The sequence below is a fragment of the Aegilops tauschii genome, chromosome 2, assembly GCF_002575655.3.
Source record: "Aegilops tauschii subsp. strangulata cultivar AL8/78 chromosome 2, Aet v6.0, whole genome shotgun sequence".
NCBI classification, from domain to species: Eukaryota; Viridiplantae; Streptophyta; class Magnoliopsida; order Poales; family Poaceae; genus Aegilops; species Aegilops tauschii.
This window is the reverse complement of record NC_053036.3, coordinates 144,578,800-144,585,215: the sequence shown is the minus strand read 5'-3', so window position 1 is coordinate 144,585,215 and position 6,416 is coordinate 144,578,800.

Sequence of the window (6,416 nt, the reverse complement as noted above, 5' to 3'; positions counted from 1 at the left end):
GATGAGCGGATACTCGGTAAGTGCGAGAATTATCCGTAGGGGTATTCAGGTGACAAAGAACAGCAAGGCAGTAAGCTCAAGGATTCTCGGAACAACAGAGATAATTTCGGGGTATCTTGTAATAACAAGATCAACTGGGAAACATTGTATGAATGGCGAGTATACGCGGTTATCCATAGGAGTTTATCGATGAAAGGGAATTGCAAAAGCGATGAACACAAGTTCTCGGGTTATCAGCGGAGAGTATCTTCAGGGTCTTCACGTGCAGCAAACGATCATCAGTAATAAGGGGCTCTCCGGGTGAAAGTGATAACGAGATCCTAATGTTAGATTTAGCAAAATTCACTTAACCCGAATAGAAGAGAGATCAGAGTCCCAGAGTATAGACAAGGAGTAAAAGATCCTAATACCACCCAATGGCGATGTGGGCCCGTAAGACACACAACCATGTTAGTAAAAACTTTTCCAATGACTAGACTCGACTTCAGCCAAGGAGTTGGAAAGGGGATTCCTACAGGCAGTTGGCTCTGATACCAACTTGTGACGCCCCCGATTTGACCGTACACTAATCATGCACGCAAATGTGTACGATCAAGATCAGGGACTCACGGGAAGATATCACAACACAACTCTACAACATAAATAAGTCATACAAGCATCATAATATAAGCCAGGGGCCTCGAGGGCTCGAATACAATTGCTCGATCATAGACGAGTCAGCGGAAGCAACAATATCTGAGTACAGACATAAGTTAAACAAGTTTGCCTTAAGAAGGCTAGCACAAAAGTAGCAACGACCGAAAAGGCAAGGCCTCCTGCCTGGGACCTCCTAACTACTCCTCGAAGCCGAACTCCATGTAGAATCATCCACGGGATCTCTAGCTCCTGGACTCCAGCATCTGGTTGCGACAACCAGGTATAGAAAGGGGAAAAGAGGGAGAAAAGCAACCGTGAGTACTCATCCAAAGTACTCGCAAGCAAGGAGCTACACTACATATGCATGGGTATATGTGTAAAGGACCATATCGGTGGACTGAACTGCAGAATGCCAGAATAAGGGGGGATAGCTAGTCCTGTCGAAGACTACGCTTCTGGCCACCTCCATCTTGCAGAATGTAGAAGAGAGTAGATGGTAAGTTCACCAAGTAGCATCGCATAGCATAATCCTACCCGGCGATCTCCTCCTCGTCGCCCTGTTAGAGAGCGATCACCGGGTTGTCTCTGGCACTTGGAAGGGTGTGTTTTATTAAGTATCCAGTTCTAGTTGTCATAAGGTCAAGGTACAACTCCGGGTCGTCCTTTTACCGAGGGACACGGCTATTTGAATAGATAAACTTCCCTGCAGGGGTGCACCACATAACCCAACACGCTCGATCCCCTTTGGCCGGACACACTTTCCTGGGTCATGCCCGGCCTCGGAAGATCAACACGTCGCAGCCCCACCTAGGCTCAACAGAGAGGTCAGCACACCGGTCTAAACCCTGTGCGCGCAGGGGTCTGGGCCCATCGCCCATTGCACACCTGCACGTTGCGTACGCGGCCGGAAGCAGACCTAGCCCCCTTAATACAAGCGCGAGCTTACGGTCCAATGCGGCGCGCGCCACTCAGTCGCTGACGTCAAAAAGAGCTTCGGCTGATACCACGACGTCGAGTGCCCACAACTGTTCCCGCGTAGTTGGTTTGTGCGTATAAACCAAATGGCCAGACTCAGATCAAATACCAAGAACTCGTTAAGCGTGTTAAGTATGCGCGAACGCCGACCAGGGCCAGGCCCACCTCTGTCCTAGGTAGTCTCAACCTGCCCTATCGCGCCGCCACAAAGTAACAGTCGGGGGCCGTCGGGAACCCAGGCCCACCTCTACCGGGATGGAGCCACCTGTCCTTTCAGCCCCCTCATCAGTAGCACTTGCGGGTACTCAACGAGCCGACCCGACTTTAGTCACCACATGTGTCATGTATATAGTATATAAGTATATACCCGTGATCACCGCCCAGGTGATCACGGCCCGATAGTATAGCACAACAGACGGACAAGAATGTAGGGCCACTGATGGAAAACTAGCATCCTATACTAAGAAGTAGGGTAGCAGGTAAGGGAAACAACTGTAGCAACAATGACAGGCTATGCAACAGAATAGGATTAACCGAAAGCAGTAACATGCTACACTACTCTAATGCAAGCAGTAGAGAGTAGAGTAGGCGATATCTGGTGATCAAGGGGGGGGGGCTTGCCTGATTGCTCTGGCAAGAAGGAGGGGTCGTCAACAGCGTAGTCGGTCGGGGCAGCAGCAGCGTCAGTCTCGTAGTCTACCGGAGAGAAGAGGGGGAAGAAACAGTAAATACAATGCAAACATAAGCATGACGATGCGTGACATGACAATGAGCGGTGCTAGGTGTGCCCTAACGCGGCAGTAGGTGGTACCGGCGAAGGGGGGAACATCCGGGAAAGTATTCCCGATGTTTCGCGTTTTCAGACAGACGGACCGGAGGGGGAAAGTTCCATGTTCGCTATGCTAGGAACGTGTGGCTGACAAACGGACTACTTATTCGGATTCGTCTCGTCGTTCTGAGCAACTTTCATGTACAAAGTTTTTTATCCGAGCTACGGTTTATTTTATATGCATTTTAAAATATTTAAATTAATTTTAGCATTTATTTAATTAATTTAATACAACATTATCCAGAACAGTGCATGCTGACGTCATCATGACGTCAGCAGTCAACAAGGCGTTGACTCGGTCAAACTGACGTGCGGGTCCCGCATGTCATACACTGCTTAGTTTAATTCGGGTTTAGCTAATTAATTCTTGTTTAATTAAATTAACTAATTAATTAGATTAATTTAAACAAGATTAATTAACTTAATTAATTTAGTTAATTAATTAATTTATCTATTTGTTTTTATTATTTGTTTTAATTTTATTTTTATTATTTTTATTTTTGTTCTCAGGGCGTGGGCCCCGGTTGTCACTGGCCCAGAGGCCACACAGGGCGCGGGCGACGGGTTACGGGCGCGCCCCGTTCGGGCGCACGCCCAGGGGCACACGGGCGTGGGCGCGGGCGGCCACGGCGGGGCACGGCGCCGGCCAGGGATGGGCGCAGGGGCGCAACCCGCCCAGTGCGGGAGGAGGGGGTTGCCGATGACGGGGGAGGCCGTGGCGAGGCGGGGAGTCGCCGGTGGGGGACGCCGGGGCCCTAGCCGTGGAGGGCGCGCCGGCGGGGAATGCGGTCGCCGCGGGCGAGCGGCTTGGCGAAGGCCGGCGCTGGCCAGGGGGCAGCACGCGTGGGCCGCCGTCAAGCAGGGGTGCGCGGTCGCGGGCGCGAGCATGCGCGAGGGAAGGAGAGGGAAGGGCACGGGGTGGCAAGTGCGGCCCGGAGCGCGAGCTCCGCCACATGGGCTCGGCGATGTGGGTGCGGCTGTGGCCGCGCGAGGGCGCGCGTGTGAGGGCGAGGTAGGGCGCGGGCCAGCGGTGGACGGCGCCATGAGGAGGGAGAAGAGGTCGGGGCGCGGTGAACGGCTACGGGTGCGCTGCGTCGGTGGGTGGAGGCGCGGTCGAAGCCGCCGGGTGGGGCGACGGCGAGGCCGACGCTGTGGTGTGCGTGTGCGTGGTCGACCTCGAGCAGAGGCAAGGAAGGGGGAGGACGAGGCCTCACCGCGGGAGCGCAGGGTCAGGGGCAGTGGGGCGCGGGGAGCGACTTGGGGAGAAGGACGAGGACGACGGGGACGGAGAGGAGGAGCAGGCCGGCGGGGGAGCGCTCCGGGCGGCGGCGGCTTCCTGGCGCGGGGGCAGCGACCTCCTCCGTCGGCTCCGGGGACGGTGACGAGGCGACCGGGGGGGGCCGGGGCGTCGGGGAGGCATCGCCCCGATTGGATCGGGGGAGTGGGGGGGGGGGGGAAGTGGGGAACGTGGGGAGTGGGCAGGTTAGGGTTTCGGTCGGGGTGGGGTGGCCTATAGGCCAAGGGGTGAAGGGGCCGCGTGGGCCGGCCTGGTGGGCGGCCTGGTCGGCCAGCTGGGCCGTTTGGCCCGGGCGGCTCTTTTCTTTTTATTTGTTTTCTGTTTTTATTTTTCCTTTTTATTTATCTTATATCTTTTCTGTTTTATCTTGTTCCTCATTTTATTTTAGTTTGATAAAGTATAAGAATGATCCCTAACTTAGTACTACCACTAAACCCACTGCGATAAAAAGTTTAACACCTAAATAGAATAGTTTAACATTTTATTAATTATAAAAGGCATTTCAATAATTGTTTTGAGTACTGTTTTATTCATTTTAGAGTATTTAAATATTTTATATAAGTGTGGTTTTCTCCATCATAATTATCCATGATTTATTTGAATCCACCCGAACATTTAGTTTTAATATTTGAAAACTTTTATTGTTTGCCTTTATTTTAAATTTGAATTTTGAACTGGGTTTCATACTACGCGGGTTATCAACAGTAACCGAGGTGACGTGGCATCATTAGCGGAGGTTCACTGTAGCTTAATTACCCGGGCGTCACAACCTCTCATGCCGCCAAAGCCACCTTCCATGTTGCCACTGAAGCCACCACCCATGTTTCCGCCAAATGCACCACTCATGGAACCTCCAATCATGTTCATGTAACCACCCATGGCATCTCCCATGCCTCCTCCCATGGCACCTCCCATGCCTCCTCCCATCATCATTTGCCTCATGAGCATTTGCTTCTTCATGAGCATTTCATCGCGACAAAGTTCAACATATGCCTTTGCCTTGGCATCAAGAGTTGATGTGTCCATAAACATAAACTTGAGTGTCCTCTCTTCTACCATCTTCCTCTCGTCGGCCGCGGCCTTCTTCTCCTCTAGGTCCACCTTCCTCTCCTCGGCCGCGGCCAACCTCTCCTCGGCTGCCGCCCTCCTCATTGGGTTTCATATTCTTATGACTCATATATGTAATCATCATTTGCCACATTTGTTGCGTGCATGAAAGCTTCATCATCAACACTACAATTGCACGCACAAACAATCAAGAACACAAAAAATTTGAAACAACAAACGAGAGCACAACCGGAAAATTTATACCTTTGTGACATTTCGTCGAACATGTTGGAGGCGGTGGCCGTCGGCGTGGCCACATCTTCCTCCACGGCCGGCGGTGGCGGCGGGGGAGGTTGAGGAATGGATGTGTGGCTGCTCCAGGAGGCCGCCGGCCGCACCGTCTGCGAGTCGTCGCCCCGAGCCGCCGCGGCCGCCTTAGAGACCTTCGCCGGCCGCGTAGAACTGTCGACCGGGTTGCGGCTGCGGTTGGGCGGCCGTTTGACGCTGCCTCCTCGTCCCTTCGCCGCCTGCGCGGTGGCCACCGGCCGGGGCGGCGCCAATCCGGGCCGGCGGGCGGGGGGCGGCGGCATGGCCGCGGTTGCGGGCGAGATGGCAGCGACGGCAGCGGCGGCGGCCACGTGGATCAGCCCACCGGCTGCGGTGGCGGCGGAGAAGGCGGCGGGGTCGTCGGCATCGGCCATGGCGGCGCCGGACGGCGGGGGCGCGACAGCCGGGAGGGTTGCGGGCGGGCGGACGGGCGCGGGCGGGCGGGAACAAAAATGAAGTGGCGGTTGGGCGTTCGCGGGCGGCGGCTGGTTTTGGACCAGATGCATCTCGTGATGTATATTTGCATCGTGAGGGGTTGTATTTTACATCACGAGAAGGCCGCGGTCCAATTTTTTTTTTTGCATATGGATCGTCTGTTGGAGCAACGTTTTTTACCCCAGACAGTCTAAAAATTAAGTATTTTTATATTTGAACCGTCTATTAGAGATGCTCTAATCAGCCCCCGGGTACGCGGTACGCCGACAATATGGCCTTCCGTTGCCATCACCCGCGTCTTTTTTCTACACGTCAGGAATCATCGTCTCCTCCCACCCCACGGATTGCTGCCCGGTGACCGGTGAGGTCGCCAGCACCTCCACCGCGACCGTGAGCTCGATCCCCCTGCTCCAAAGCTTCTCTCTTTCACGTCTTCACGTCTTCATGACCTTAACTTTTCTTCACTCATCTTGGCCAGTTGGCCGGTCAATCGCGCGAAACGCTATCTGTAATACCGCATGTCAATTCAGGTAGGACCGGGGACGTGAGTACGTGAATGTATGGTGCTCGCTACCTTTAAATCTGTTAGTATCTCGCAAAAGAAAAAGAAAAACTGCTATCAGTAGCACTTTCGTGGCTCCTTTTCCAAGTGATGCAGACCACTTGATCACCTTTTGGCACTTTCGTGGTGGTCGCGGTGGACGTTCAGACGTTCCGCTCCCGACTCCACATCGGAAAGGAACGTACTCACCACGTATGCTCTTCTTCGGAATGGTATATAGGACAAACCTTTTATTCTGTGCTTTGTGTATGGTGCGAAAGAACAAGTAGAAGAAGATGCTTGCCCATGGAAATTCACATGGCGACTCG